Here is a 16902-nt window from a genome sequence, read left to right as displayed (position 1 = left end):
GGCCGTACGTTTTCCCAGACTGACTCTATGATTGCATGTATCTTGTATTCCAACAACAGGTTCTGCCAAACATGCTGAATGATGATCCCATGCCTTTTCATCACCGCATTCAATTTCAGCACGATGGAGCCTCCAAGCATTTCAGCAGACAGGTGAGGGCACATCTGCAGGCAACCCTTCCCAGCTGCTGGATTGGTTATGCTGGGACAGTCGCATGGCCACCATGATCACCCTATCTGTCCCCAATAGATTTTTTCCTTGGGGTTATCTGAAGGGCCTTGTGTATGAAATACATGTTACACCACCGGAGGCTCTAGTGGACAAAATTGTTGCAGCAGCAGGATGTCTTTGAGATACACCAGATATCTTTGAGAGAGTGCGCCATTCAATGCAGTATCAACTCAGGTGTGTCTCGATGCATCTGGGCAAAACGTTGAACATCTCCTGTTGTGTGTTCCATTTGTAACCTGTGACTAAATAACTGCAACACCATTTAATAGCCCTGTATGGCCTTTACGACCCCTGATTCCTTTGCTATTACTGATCCTTTCTGTATGCCCGCTGTGTCTTGTCAGTTTGTGAACTTTTTTAAATCACCGTGTAGATGTTTGACGTAGGTGTAAAGATCAGTTCCTTTGAGCCTTTTCGTTAAATACATGAAGTGGCACAAAATGTAGTAATGAGAATCATACACTAGTTTTACTATTTGTAGCCATTTCTTTTGTCAGTGGATTTTTATCACAGTCAGTGAGTTAGTTAGTTGCTTAACATTATGGCGATGCTTCCAAAGAATTTTTGATTTTTCAATCATTGAATTTTGATGTGCAGGCACTTTAAACTTGTTACAAGGCTGGTAGCAGACATGCAAAGAACAAAGATTATCTACTATTCTGACTTCGTTATTGGCAGCTAGTGCAATGCACAATCCTACTAAGGAGGACTGACATGGCATAAAATAACAGCCGTTGTTTCAAAGAAATGAGAAGGTAGAAAATACCGCATTATAAAACTTGAGTTTGAACTTTGACAATGCTACATTGTTTAGTATTTGTTTGGGAACTATCAATAGTGAACAGTCTCAGCGAATTTGCAGACATGGATAAAACTGATCCTTGTTATGTGATATAGTGTTTTCAGTTGAAAGGTCTTAGTTCATCTTATATTAAAGAGCTAGAATAAACTCTGGGGTGGGGTCTGCTCCTTCATTTACAACAGTAAAATATTGGGTGGCAGAGTTCAAGCAAGGCTGCAAGAGCTGCCAAGACAGGCATAGCATTGGCCGACCAAATGTAGTAATCACAACAGGAAGTGTGGAGAAAATGCACAAAATCATATCAGATAACTGTCAATTGAAATGCACAAGCTGTCAGACATCATAGGCATTTCAAACAACTGTGTTGTACATAGCATAATGGCTAAAAATGTGGACACAAGAAACCTGTGTGCAACAAGAATGCCATATTTACTCCCGGTGGAACAAAAACACTGTCATGAGGACGTGTCGGTCAATTGTTTGGCCATGTTTCACTACAATAAAGCCAAGTTCGTGTGTTGATTCATAACTGTGGATGAAACCTGTGTCCATCACCTTAAACCAGAGATAAAATGAAAGTCAAAACAGTGGACTGCAAGGCTTCATCTGCTGCAAAGAAGCCAAAGACAGTTCCATCTACAGGGAAGGTCATGGTGTCAATTTTTAGGGATACATGTGTGATAATTTTCACCGATTGTCTTCCAAAAGGGAAAGCAGTGAATAATGCTTATTATGTGAACTTATGCTAGCATTCGAATGATGAAATCAATCAAAAACAGTCATACTTAGCTAAATAGAAAGTTTTTCTTCATCTTGACAGTGCGCCAGTCCATAATCCATTATCACCATGCTCAAAATCATTGCTTTAAAAGTTCAAATTGCTTCCTCATGCTCCCTATTTACCAGATTTAGCTGTCTCTCATTATTTTCTATTTCTGAACTTGAAAGAAACAGATTGGTGTTAAAAGATTAGCCAAAAAAGATGTGGAGTCTGCAGTCAATTGTGAATTGTGGTTTATTCATCTCATAATGCACATAATCTAAATCTGTTGTGACTCGCCAATCTTTCAAAGTGCTGCCGCGCAGTTACGCGCGTCCTCTACATGCGGCGCTGTCTGCCAGCCATGCAGCAGCAGCGCCACCTAAGCGGCCAGCCAGCCAGCGCTGCTAGACTTGGACTCAGTTATGATTTGACTGTTAAAGTGTACACACGTCTTACTCTGTTTACTTGATCTGTGACTTACATGTATTGCGTCTTCCTTGAAATATATTTGTTCAACTTGAAGTTACTACAAATGGTGATGAGATAGTGATTTTTCTTTTCCATCGTTGACACACGTTTCCATGGCTACTTTAGAGCAACTATTACAAGGTCTCATAGGACAGCAAACGCTTCTCACAAATGCGATTCGTAATTTCGTCATGGCATCAAATGCCCAGACGGCAGAAGACTGGTCTGATTACGAAAAATGTCTTCGTCAGCACTTCTTGGTATCTCATGTCGCGGACGAACAAACTGTAAGTCTCTATTCCTTTCATGGATTTCACCTCAAATGTATCGGTTGTTGTCGCAATTGGCTCCTTTGAAAGATCCTGCGTCTTTGTCCTTTGCTGAAATGTGCTCACTTCTGTCCATCTATTTTCAAAAGCAAACGCATGTGGTAGCCTCTCGTGTTGCCTTTTATCATTGTCAAAAACAACCGAATCAATCCTATCACATTTGGGCTGCTGAACTTCACGACCTCAGTAGAAAGTGTCAATTTGTTACTGAAGTTCACAAAGAATCCTATGCCGATTCCATGGTACAGGATGCTATTATCCGATCGGCGCCCAACAAAGAAGTTCGGCAACATGCCCTTCAGTTGGCAAATCCGACTCTAGACGAAGTCCTATCCATCACTCAGTCTTTTGAAATTTCTTGCGCTGCTGGAGCGCAAATAGAGGCATGGGGCAACGTCGGGGAAATACGACCTCTGTGCGATGTTGACGAAGCGTGTGGCGTGTCCCCACCAGCCGACGTGGCCGCAGTACGCTCCCAAGTGCAGCCTCAGCATAACCGTAAACGAACCTCTAAGAAACTGCAGCAAAACCCACAGCAACTTCCTTCATGTCCACAGTGTTTTACAAAACTTTCACGAGAAGATTGTCCACAACGTTGGGCCATGTGTCACAAATGCAAAAAAAAGGGTCATGTGTCATCCGTTTGTAAATCCGACCGCATACATGCTGTTCATGAACATGGGCTCTTTACTTGTCTCATTTCAATTATGAGATTCATTTCCGGCTGACGGCTCAACATGCGAATGCTGATGCACTGTCTCGCCTTCCCATGGGTCCTGATCTGGCATTCAATAGGGACGAACTTTTGTGTTTCCACCTGGATGTTGCCGAGCAGCGGGTTGTGGACGGGTTCCCCATCACCGGGGACCGGTTGGTGGCTGCTACGGGTTCTGACCCTACCCTCTCCCGGGTTTTACGCTATATTCAGAAGGGTTGGCCAGATCGTCCGTCCGCTAAGACTTCTGATCCGTTGCAGAGCTACTACACTTTGCGTTACCGCCTCACGGCTAGTGATGGTGTTATCGTCCTTTCCACCAACAATGCTTCGCTGTGTGTTGTGGTACCTGCGTCTTTGCGTGCTTCAGTCTTGCGCCTCCTTTACCAAGGGCACTGGGGTGTCTCTCTCACAAAATTTCTGGCGCGCCGTCATGTGTACTGGCCCGGCATCGACTCTGAAATCGCACACATGGTCGCTGCCTGCGGCCCTTGTGTGTCACATGCCGCCACCCGGAAGTCATCTTTGTCTCCGTGGCCTTCGCCTGAGAAGCCCTGGGAGCATATTCATGCTGACTTCACGGGACCTTTTTTAGGTACTTATTGGCTTCTCGTTATTGACGCCTACTCTAACATTCCTTTCATTGTCCATTGCACGTCGCCTACCACCGCGGCAACCACCAGTGCTCTAGCTTTGGAAGGCCTTCCCTCTACTCTTGTTACTGATAATGGTCTGCAATTTGCCTCTTCTGATTTTGCGGATTTTTGTGCCCGTCATGGCGTCATGCATGTCACGGCCCCTCCGTTCCATCCACAGTTAAACGGTGAGGCTGAACGATTGGTCCGCACATTTTAAGGCTTAGATGAGGAAACTCCTGACTTCTTCTGCTGCTGATGATGCACTTCTCCAATTTCTGGCTTCTTATCGTTTCACCCCCATGGGCGACCAGAGCCCGGCTGAGCTTTTACATGGCCGACAGCCCAGCACGCTACTTCGTCTTCTGCGGTCTTCCACCTCACGGCCCTGGGTGCCTTCGTTGGCCCTTTCACCGCCGACGACCTCATCTGGGTACGGGGATACGGCAGGCGGCCAAAATGGAGTCCTGGCTGCATCTTATGACACCGTGGCCGACGCCTGTATGAAATCCAGATGGACACGGGTGTTGCAGTGCGTCATTTGGACCAGCTTCAGCCTCGTGTGCCGGCAACGCCTGTTCCGGATGCCACTACACCGCCTTCGGCTCTACCTGATGCTCGGGATACTGGAATCTCTCATTACTCATAACGTAGTCCTCTCACCATCATATCAATGCCAGCACAAGAACCGACACCACCAGGAGACGTGCCCATGCAGGAACCAGATGACCATCATCTGTCGGAGCAACTCAACTCGCCTCCTTCTCCTACGGACATGGACACATTGCCCATGTCTCCTGTTATAACAACTGGACTTGCTGCAGTGGGCAGATTGGTGCACGGGGCCCCAGCAGATTCGACCCCCATGTCTCCTGTCATCTCGACCCGTTATCATCGGGGACACTTCCGTCCGTACGGGAAGCCTCTGCGCAGTTACACACGTCCTCTACATGCGGCTGTCTGCCAGCCATGCAGCAGCAGCGCCACCTAAGCGGCCAGCCAGCCATCGGCTGCTAGACTTGGACTCAGTTATAATTTGGCTGTTAAAGTGTACACACGTCTTACTCTGTTTACTTGATCTGTGACTTACATGTATTGCGTCTTCCTTGAAATATATTTGATCAACTTGAAGTTACTACAAAATCATTTGATTCAGGTACAGGAGACATGTCAAAATTGTGGTAAAATTTCACCATAAACATAGAACAGCTGATGTTAACAGAAAGCATAATAATAATAATAATAATAGAATTTTGTTATATATACACACAATAAAATCAAATGCTTAATTACTCATTGCTCAAATTACGTTCATCCTCTATGAATTCTCCTATTGAATAGCAGCATTTCTCCTACAGAATCTGCTGAAGCCTCATTTTTAAAATTTCTGGCTGCATATTAAAATGTTTTGCCCATTAACCTGTTATACATTGTCATCCCCATACACAGTGGAGTCTGTGAACATTATTTCAACTGGTGTGTGGGTAACATAAAATAATTTTTATTTCTCTTGTTATATGTGTGGTTAAAATAATTTTTGTCTGCTGTGAAGGAAGATTATAATTTCATTAATGTACATGGAGTGAACAGTTTAGATTTGTAGTTTCTGAAATAATGGGTGCCAACACTCTGTTGTGCAGTACACATGTATCTGACAATTTTCTTTCACAGTTTCAGTATTCGATATACACTGCTTGAACTTCCCAAGAAAATTATACATGTAACAATAGATTCAAAATAACTATGATAAGCAATTTTTCACGTGCTCAAGTCAATGGAATTGGCTAGTATTTTATTTGCATTGCAAGTGCAAAACTGCATAGTTTATGTGATAGGAAGTCAATATGTATGTTCAAGCTTAAGTTCTTGTCCGCATTTAGTCCTAGGAGTTTGACCATGTCAGCGTCTTACATAAGTTGACTGTTATGTTGTATTTTAAGTTCCACACATTTCGAATGTTTGGTTTTGAAATATGCTGTATGGGTTTTTACAATGTTCAGTTTCAGCCCATTTAACTGAAACCAGTTTTCTAAGGTATCCAGTCTGCTTATGATATATCTCGGAATTTTTTCAGCATCGTCATCTTCAATTAAGATAGAAGTATCATCTGCAACTTTGCTCTGCTGATCCAATGATTTGTATGTCTTGCAATAAAGTTATTCACTGAATCCAGAGTATTTTTTCTTGTTTGAGATCCAGATTGGTTACTTATAATATTATCATTTTTTACAATAAAATTTTTGATCTGGTTTGCAGCTACTTTCTCTAGAACTTTTGACAGGCTTGGAAGAATAAAAATAATGTGATAGTTTTCCTTGTCTTTCCTTCACCTATTCTTGAACAGAAGTCTGACTTCCACACACTTCAAAACATCAGGAAAGCATCTCTGTTTAAAAGATTGGTGGAATATTTTAGTTAGGGGAGGTGCTATTATGTCACACATTGTTTCAGTCACTTTAGTGGGTATCCAATCCCGCTTAGCAGAGGGTTTATTTTTTAAGGACAATGTAACATTTTCCACATCCTTTATTGTGACTTTTTTAAAATCTGTAAGATACTCAGCTTCTTGGTGGAGTGCTAAAGGATTTACTTTACTCTGATACTCTGCTACATCAACATATGACTTTGCAACATTTATGAATCAATCATTTAAACACTCTGATATTTGAGCTGGGATTTTTATGTTGTACAGTGAACTTATTGTCTGCCATTTTTCTGGCTACTTTCATAACTTTTTTAAATATAGTTTTATAATGATGAACATACTCAGTAAAATGTCTCTTTTTATTGTATTTATGTTCATTGTGGAGTTTCCTCTTACTGGCACTGTAAATTTTTATACCCTGAGTTATCCATTTAAGTTTATTAGTTGTTTTGTTACTCATGGTTCTAAGTGGAAAAGTTTATTAAATATTTCAGGAAAGCTACTTAAAAAATTCTTAAAGTTACTATTATGCAAAATACAGCTGTTGTAAGGCCATTCAGTATCTCTTAACTTATTTCTAAATGTAACTGAATTTTTTTTATCAAATTTCCTTTTCATATGGCTTTTTTTTTTACATGAAATTTTGTTGTTAATTTTTGGTAGTTCAAAGAATAATGCAGAATGGTCAGAGATCCCTAAATCTATACCTATGCCTAATTTGTGGAGCTGAATGGTTCCTACTGTTGTTGTTGTGGTCTTCAGTCCTGAGACTGGTTTGATGCAGCTCTCCATGCTACTCTATCCTGTGCAAGCTTCTTCATCTCCCAGTACCTATTGCAACCTACATCATTCTGAATCTGCTTAGTGTATTCATCTCTTGGTCTCCCTCTACGATTTTTACCCTCCACGCTGCCCTCCAATGCTAAATTTGTGATCCCTTGATGCCTCAGAACATGTCCTACCAACTGGTTCCTTCTTCTCGTCAAGTTGCGCCACAAACTCCACTTCTCCCCAATTCTATTCAATACCTCCTCATTAGTTATGTGATCTACTCATCTAATCTTCAGCATTCTTCTGTGGCACCACATTTCGAAAGCTTCTATTCTCTTCCTGTCCAAACTATTTATCATCCATGTTTCACTTCCATACATGGCTACTCTCCATACAAATACTTTCAGAAACGACTTCCTGACACTTAAATCTATACTCGATGTTAACAAATTTCTCTTCTTCAGAAATGCTTTCCTTCCCATTGCCAGTCTACATTTTATATCCTCTCTACTCCAACCATCATCAGTTATTTTGCTCCCCAAATAGCAAAACTCCTTTACTACTTTAAGTGTCTCATTTCCTAATCTAATTCCCTCAGCATCACCCGACTTAATTTGACTACATTCCATTATCCTTGTTTGCTTTTGTTGATGGTCATCTTATATCCTCGTTTCAAGACACTGTCCATTCCGTTCAACTGCTCCTCCAAGTACTTTGCTGTCCCTGACAGAATTACAATGTCATTGGCGAACCTCAAAGTTTTTATTTCTTCTCCATGGATTTTAATACCTACTCCGAATTTTTCTTTTGTTTCCTTTACTGCTTGCTCAATATACAGATTAAATAACATTGGGGAGAGGCTACAACCCTGTCTCACTCCCTTTCCAACCACTGCTTTGCTTTCATGCCCCTCGACTCTTATAACTGCCATCTGGTTTCTGTACAAATTGTAAATAGCCTTTTGCTCCCTGTATTTTACACTTGCCACCTTTAGAATTTGGAAGAGAGTATTCCAGTCAACATTGTCAAAAGCTTTCTCTAAGTCTACAAATGCTAGAAACATAGGTTTGCCTTTCCTTAATCTTTCCTAGAATACATAAAATGTCTATAAAATGCTACACTGTACAATGTACTTGCAGTGAGACAGTTGCAATTTCTGTAATCCATCGCCCATGGGCCTCCTGGGTCCATGGATAAACCGAGAAAATCCACCAAATTACGCCCCACACAGTCAGACCCAGCCTGGACATTAGTGGGAAACTATGAGTTTCAGATCGGCACCCACAGAAATGGTCTGCAACCTTGGCCCGTGATAGTAGTCCACTCATGTGGCCAGCTATTCACGTGTCACAGACACCATGTTGATGAAATTAGACTGCAGTGATCACCCACATAACAGACACTTTGCGCAAATACTCTGAGAATCAATGAGGATAGGTAGTAACTCAACATAAAGATGATCGCTGAGCCACACACAGGCACATAGAAAAGACAATCACACTTTCACAACTAAATTTTTGGCCGTAGCCTTTGTCAGAAAACAAGAGAACATACACGTTCACACAATCACTCAGACACAACTCATGCACACATGACCATTGTCTCTGGGCACTTCGTCAGCAAGCTCTGAGAATCAGATCCAAACAAACCACTCCCCAAGCCTGAGTTTCCACTGCTAGTTTTCCTGTGTTTCAGTTGGCTTAAAGAAATCAGTATACTGTCGAAGCAAGATATGTGGAGGAAGACGTGGAGTAAATAGAGTGTGGGTGAAGTTGTGTAAAGATATATCTGTGTCTGTTTTGACAGTAAAATAGAGTAACACTATAATGTACCTGTAGTATGGTTGTGTAGTGCCTTCAGAAGTCATACATATCGTCCCACACTAACATCATTCAGGTTTTCCTGCAGACACAGTTCTGCTCTGTCACAGATAAGAAGTGCATCAAAGTCTGGAAGTGAACTGCCACAGCAAATGGAAGCACACACCAAAGCTGAAGTATGCGGGACAGTATGATTCTTGTGGACAAAACACCATGAAATTCTGGTGGCAGGTGGACCACATGCAATGTTGCATCGAGCTGTAGTGAAATGTGATCAACAGTTTCACCGAGTTTGCACAGATGTGGGTGATTGCAACCAGGAAGGAAGGCTACTGACATTGACCATAGATGACAATGTTTGGGCAATCTTTTTTGGCAAGCTGAAAGAACATAAAGGAGAAAAAGATTTTACAATGATGAGGAAATTCGCATGGCAGTTCTCGAAGGCTCTGTGACTGTGGAGCAGATTTCTATCATCGAGGAATTGAACAACTGGTAGAATTTCCTGAGCGTTGTTTACAGATAATTGGTGACTATGTTGGAAATAGTGTCATGCACCTGTGTCACTTTGAAGTGCAGTTCCAGTGTTCAATAAAAATTACTTGACCTGCCATAATAATGGGTAAATTACGTTTCAAAGTCTCTTCATATAAATACAGTACTGAAAAGTCCTGGCAGAATGTAAATAATTTGCGTGTGAAGGTATTAACTGACTGAATAATAGACACAAAGGAATTAAAGGTATTAGCTCCCAGTGGGCATTGATTCATATTAATGGAGCAAGCTGAAAATTTGTGCCAGACTAGGATTCGAACCTGGACCTCCTGCTATAGCAGGCAGACGCACTGACCACTGTGCCATCCAGACACAGTGATAATCACAACCGCACAGATTACCCTGGCACACCTCCTGTCAGATCCAAATCCTCAACTTATACTATTCACTACTGAAGGGATCACATTAATTATATATGTGGCTAGCGTACTCTGTGCGGTTGTGGTGATCACTGTGTCAGGATGGCACAGTGGTCAGCACATCTGCCTTGTAAGCAGGAGACCTGGGTTGAAATCCCAGTCCGGCAAAAATTTTCGATATAAATCAGTGCTCACTGACAGCTAATGTGTTTAATTCCTTTGTGTCTCAATTTATAGTGAATGCAAGATCAAAATGGTGTCTGTTCTTTCAGACATGTCCGAAAGAACAGACACCACATAAATTGCAAAATAGTAATCATCAAAAGGCATGCGGATAAGACAGAACTTTGCTAGCTTTCGGACAAATCTTTTTTGAGCTAGAGTGCACAGACATATGCGCCCACACTCACACTGGCCACACTGTACTGGCTGAATTCGCTGTGCTGCAACTGCAGTTCTGCAGCTAGACTGGGATAAGGGATTCTATCGTGTAAAGTGAGAGGACATCTCGTTCCGCAGCTGCACACGCTAACCACGGGACCACAGCACTCCTGAGCTCTCACTCTCCTTGATGTTACCTGTCTTGGGCATGGACTACTCAGTTTGTAAATTTGCTTATTTTTTTCGTAGTTCCGCACAACTTCTTCCTGTTTTCTCGATTGATCTGTGTTCAGTTTTTCAAGGTCTATCCACTGTGCCAGCTTATAACTTAATCTGAGGGGGGTGCGATGGGGAGGTTCCCTTGTAAGGAACGTATCACACTTGTACTCAAATGCAAAACACATTACTGACAGATGTCCAATATTCTGTGTTTCGTGTCAGGAGTGAGCTTTTGAGGCACCTCCAGTACACACAGTTTTCCTGTATGGCAGTTCTGCAATGATGGCCTGTACAGATTCTTGTGGTATGGCACACTTACCTGAGAGCTGTGTCCATAATTTACTTTGATGAGTTCATCAATCCGATTTTGATGAGTCTTGTCAGTTACAGTATGCAGTCATTCCCTCTCAGCTCTGTCATACATGTTGAGGTTCGCACCACCATTTCCTTTATTATGAGCAATGTCGCTCATAACTGATGTCGATATAATGATCATTCTAACCGCTTTCATTTTTCTATGGATTTCAATTGGAGGATCGTTTTCTGCAGTTAGAAAGTCTATTACAGCACATTATTTGTCACACATTGCTATGCTACACGGTAAAATACACAGACTTCTAGCAGCAGAAGGTTGCAACTTCCATACGTGAAGTGGGAAAGTCACCCAATAACATGCATGACATGTAACCAATAGTGAGACAAGAATTTAGAAAAATCAGTGGCATTACTTTTCAGCATGCCCTTGTATTTACACTGCAGATATTTTGTCTGCAAATGCAATTTATATAGTAACGATGCTCTTGTTGGGAAGTGGCCCAATTTTAATAATTAATTTCTAAGTATTGTTTTAAACCATATACAAAGACTGAGACTAAGTAAAGTTCTAATTTCTTTCCAAATGTGTTTCTCTTTCTGTGCTTCTTATTCTGTATTGTAGTTCACTGTACTGAATAAATCCAGCCTTATGTTCATCTTAAAATGGTTTTATGTAACTGTATACGTTATGCTCCATCCACATGTTTCAGAATTCTCCACCAGAACAATTCAGTCTCCCGCACCAGTTGACTTCACTGAAATTTGGTAAGTTACTTGAAACAACAGACCACTCTTCCAGCAAGGCAAAAACCATAGCCATGGGTTCTGCATTTCTGCTTTCAGCACAAGGTCTTTCCACATGCACAGCTGTGCAGTTTCACTCATCATCTTTACTTCTCTTCTCAATCACGTCACTTTTACATTGTATCCTTAAAAGTGTTCACTGTTTCATGTTTCGATTGTGTATTATAGGCAAAGGCATGATGCATGCAGTTTCATAGAATATGAAACACCTTCTATAGCACCATTCTGAAGGGCAAATAAAAAAAAAGTACCACTCTTCTACTGGCATACTTACCATAACTGAAACATTTGCTTTGTCCATTTTCATTAAATATTAACTTACTTATTTCTCCATGTAGCTAATGGCTGACATATATTTTTAGTAACTGCTTCAATGCTTCATGGTTCAGCAGCTAGATGATCAGCCCTTATATTAGGTGTGGCGTGCAGTACAACAGATTCATAAATTGTGATTTATTCATCTAATGATGTACATTTGCAATCCATTTGGTTTGCATATAGGAGGTACATCAAAAATTTATAATACTGTTTCTATGATTTTTACACTAATAAATAATAGTATTAAAATAAATAATATAACACTATAATGATATTTCTTGGGATATGTAACACATTGTATCCAGCTCAAATTTTTGGTTTGACCAGCACGAGTTCATCTACCAAGTAATAAAATTTTAGTGGCAGTACGTCACATAGCTTTCTTTTATGTGGACTTGAGTTCATCTGCATTAGCCTGTGTGCTTTTAATTTATTGTAATTTATTTATATAATGAATTCAAAGTAGCTTGTATATGCTACTTTTCATGTGTTCATGTCAGTTGCAGTTGATAATATTTGTATTGCAAATGCAAAGCTTCCCAGTTTATTTGCTAGATGCTCAACACGTGCCTGGCAGCTCAAATTTTTATCCAGATTTAAACCTAAGAAACTGACTGAGTCAGCTTATTCTACAATCTTGATTGTTGTGAATAGTCTTAATTTGCTCACATTTCTATTGTTTGGTTTTGAACTGCATCATTATGTGTGTTAGTTATGTTTAGATTCAACCCATCTAGCTGAAACCAAGTTTCTAAGGTACTGATGACAGATTTGGGAATTTTTTCCGAATCCTGATTTTCAACTAAGACATTAGTTCATTTGTGAACAGAACTGACGGGGAACTGATATTTAATGGCAGGTCATTGACATAGAAGAGGAATAGGACTGGGCCTAGTATGGAATCTCGTGGAACACTCTGACATTTTTTTTTTGTTTTGTTACAGTAATAATTTGCCCCATTTAAAGAGATGCTAACTCTTTGCTTTTATTTGATAAGTAGGATTTAAGCCATTGCTATAAATTAGAGTTTTTCATTCTTATTTGTACCTTTACATATTTTAATACAATAATTGGTAGGAACTCTTTAGAAGTGCCAAGGAAGCCCATTGGTTTATCTATTTTTTTTATTTTTTTTTTTATTTCAGGTACAGCAGTAATTCCACAAGGTATCAGCAACTCCTCAAGGTATACAAAATACAAATGGGAAAGAGTTGTTGATTTTTAAACAAAATGCAAATGAATAGTGTTTCAATAATCAAGATCATTTGTGAGCTGAACATTAATTCAGATACCTGTGTTATTAAGAGTTTACTTTCTACACAAGACCACATTGCTGTACTGGATCATCACTTAGAAACTACAACAAAACAAAATAGGGCCAGCAGTCAGATAATAGCATAAGCACTGAACAAATGATGAGATTTACAAAACACAGTGTGTGAATGAATGAATTCTCCCTTGAGAACTTAATTTCTCATAAGTGGTTGACATTTGTGTTGCTGTCCACAGAAAATTTGCTTGAGAAAAAATTACTGTAATATTACAAGGAGACAGAATGCCTGACCAGTACTTATGGTACTTCAGCAGAGGAAATTCTAAGGTCTGTAGGTAGACACATTATAAAAGTAGTAGAAAACTATCAACCTAGCTTTCAGAGCTGTTAATTCCTTTGTCAGGGAGGAAATAGGGAAAGGTTGGGGAAGGCCGGAAAGGAGGAACAAGTTGCACAGGTGCCAGATTGGGAGGAATGAGAGAGAGAGAGAATGAGGGAGAGGGAGAGAGAGAGAGGGGGGGGGGGGGGGGGAGAGAGAGAGAGAGAGAGAGAGAGAGAGAGAGAGGTGAAAGGGAGATGAGATGCCTAAGGGAGAAGGAGTTTCTGATTGAGAATTCAGAGTGGGATTCTGCATTCTGGTGCAATAAATTTGAAACAAAATACAGACATTTATTAACAGTCCTTTCCTCTTTGTACCTCTTTATATCATCTGATTATCTAGGCTCAAAGACCAATGAGTCCTGTTTCATTCATTCATCATGTTCCTTAGAGCCCATCCAGATAAAGGATTTTAGAGGATGTGCAATAAGTTAAGATATGCCTTACCAAAATACAATTATAGAAAATAAACTGTATAGTGTATTGACAGCAAACTACACCATCTGACAAGAAAAGTAAATCAACTGGAAGACATAGTTGGACGTTAATGTAACTTCGTACACATACACACCATCAGTAGATATGTAAATATACGCCAAGACAAAAAGAAGACACATCACAAAGGAAGTAGCCAAATGGGGTGGAATTGGTTATGTGATGTACATGTACAGGCAAGCAAATTATTATAATTTCAGAGAAATTCGATCATTTATTCAAGAGAAATAGCTCACAAATTAAGCAAGTCAATAACGTATGGTTCCACCTCTGACCCTTATGCAAGCAGTTATTCAGTTTCGCATTGACTGATTCATTGACTGAGTGGATATCGTCCTGAATTCTGTCCACCTGGCACATAAAATTGTCAAATCCCTGGAGGGCCATGCCCCTAATGCTCCAAACGTTCTTAACTGGGGAGAGATCCAGTCACCTTCCTGGCCAAGGCACAATTTGGCAATCATGAAGACAAACAGTAGAAACTCTAGACTTGTGTGGGCAGGCATTATATTGCTGATATGTACACCCAGTATAGCTTCCCACGAAGGGCAAGAAGTGCGGTGTAGTAAGTTTTTGATGTAGCACTGAGTTGTAAAGAGTGCTGCGGATGACAACCAAAGGGATCCCAGACTGTCCCTCCTGAGTGTCAAGCCGTATAGTGGGCGACAGTCGCCTTGGTGTGCCACCACTGTTTGGGGCATGTCCCGATACATCTTCTGCCTGAATCTCATTGACTGAAGTAGAATTATCCTCGTATGTGAGTCATGCTTCAAACTTAGCTCCAACAATCAGCGAAGAGTGTACAGACATGCCCCGTAAGTGGTGGTATACCAACCTGACTTTCACCCGCCACATGGCTCGACAATCAAGAGTGATGGTTTGCAGTGACATTTCTTTCCGTAGCAGGATCCCCTCAGTTGTCAGCTGTGGAACCCTTACAGCACAGTGGTATGTCAATGATACTCTATGCCCCATTTTGTTGCCCTTCATGGCAAGCCATTCTGAGCTCTTACATCTAACATCTACATCTATGTGATTACTCTGCAATTCACAATAAAATGCCAGGCAGAGGGTTCAATGAACCATCTTCAAGTTGTCTCTCTACCGTTCCACTCTAGAACGGTGTGCGGGTAAAACGAGCACTTAAATTTTTCTGTGCAATCCCTGATTTCTCCGTATGTAGGTGGGTGCCAACAGAATGTTTTCGCAATATGAGGAGAAAACTGGTGACTGAAATTTCATGAGAATATCCCGTTGCAAGGAAAAACACCTTTGTTTTAAAAATTGCCACTCCAATTCTGTCTGTGGCACTATCTCCCCTATTTCGTGATAATACAAAACGGGCTGTCCTTCTTTGTACTTTTTTGATGTCATCTGTCAGTCCCACCTGATGTGGATCCCACACCGAACAGCAAAACTCCAGAATAGAGCGGACAAGCGCAGTGTAAGTAGTCTGTTTAGTAGACCTGTTGCACCTGCTAAGTGTTCTACCAATTAGATAATGCCTGCCCACACATGGCAAGAATTCCTACTACTTGTCTTTGTGCTTACCAAAAACCTGCTTCGGCCAGCAAGGTCACTGGATCTCTCCCCAACTGAGAACGTTTGGAGCACTGTGGGCAGGGGCCTCCAACCGCTTCAGGATTTTAATGATGTAGCATGCCAATTGGACAGAATTTGGCATGACATCTCTCAGGAGGGCATCCAACAACCACACGAAGCTGAATAACTAGTTGCATATGGGCCAGAGGTGGACCAACGTGTTATTGATTTGCTCAACTTGTGAAGCTCTTTCTCTTCAATAAATCATCCAATCTTCCTGAAATTATAAGTGTTTGTTTGTCTGCACATGTACATCCCATGTACCAATTTCCATCCCAGTTGGATAGTTCCTTCATGGTGTGTTGTTTTTTCTTTTTGTCTTAGGGTGTAAGACCCTGTGACAGGTAGAATGGCAGTCAGAGTGTATTAGTGTTATTTGTGTTTAGTGTTATCAGATGTAGTAGGATATACATGGGGTTTGAACAGCATCAGGTGTCGAGTGATCCCTGTGAAGTGCACAGGGATGCCAGGTGCTTGTTTGCCATAGCGTTATCAGCACCTCATTGAGTTGAGTTTGAAAGGAGTTTCATTGTCGGTCTCCATTCGATCCTCTGGTTGAATCGTGGAGTATCCGGATTTGTGGAGTATTCGCATGTGACAGTGGCCCTATGTCAGACTGCACGGGAATGTAAAGGCGAGCAAACTCCTCGTCGAGGTGCCACGTCTGTCCGTCATGAGAGAGGATTACAGTATTGTGCATCGGGCATATCATATACTTTAATATCTGTGCCTGCTCTCATAGAATAAGTAAGGGACTCCCTGCAACATTCTGGGCCATCCTGCACCACTGCTCATGGACTAGTAGCATCCGGACGATTTACTGTCCCAGGCATAGGCTGCTTTGTGACACCAGAAATGGCTGTATTTGGCATTGTACCGTGACTAGGGAGCATGGACTGCTGATGAATGGTGTCGCACTGTGTTCAGTGATGAACTGTGGTCCTGTACTGGACGCGAGAATCGTCGTCGGTGGTTATGGTGGGGACCTGGGGAGAGGTTGCTTTCTTCCGATGTTTTGGAAAGACGCAGCAGCTGCTAGAGTCACTGTGTGGGGAATCATGGAGTACGACTTTGAGTCATAGCTGGCAGTGATTCAGGGAACGGCACAACAGTACGTCACAGACATCCCGCATCTTCGTCTATTACTACCCGAGTGACAGTATCGTCATGCCATTTTTCAACAGCACAGCGCTCATCCATACACGGCACGTGTCTCTTTGAACTATGTGTGTGACGTTAAGTTA

At 41.4% G+C, this 16902-nt stretch overlaps 1 non-coding gene across 1 annotated transcript; it reads right to left on the bottom strand.

Annotated features, from left to right (window-relative positions):
* Positions 1–9752: 9752 nt before the first annotated feature.
* Positions 9753–9826, bottom strand: Trnas-gcu (transfer RNA serine (anticodon GCU)). Its single transcript has one exon. It is a non-coding gene; the product is annotated as a tRNA-Ser (tRNA).
* Between the last annotated feature and the right edge of the window lie 7076 nt (positions 9827–16902).

This window comes from Schistocerca serialis, chromosome 12 (assembly GCF_023864345.2).
Source record: "Schistocerca serialis cubense isolate TAMUIC-IGC-003099 chromosome 12, iqSchSeri2.2, whole genome shotgun sequence".
In the NCBI taxonomy this organism is placed as follows: Eukaryota; Metazoa; Arthropoda; class Insecta; order Orthoptera; family Acrididae; genus Schistocerca; species Schistocerca serialis.
This window is presented reverse-complemented; position numbering and strand designations above follow the sequence as displayed.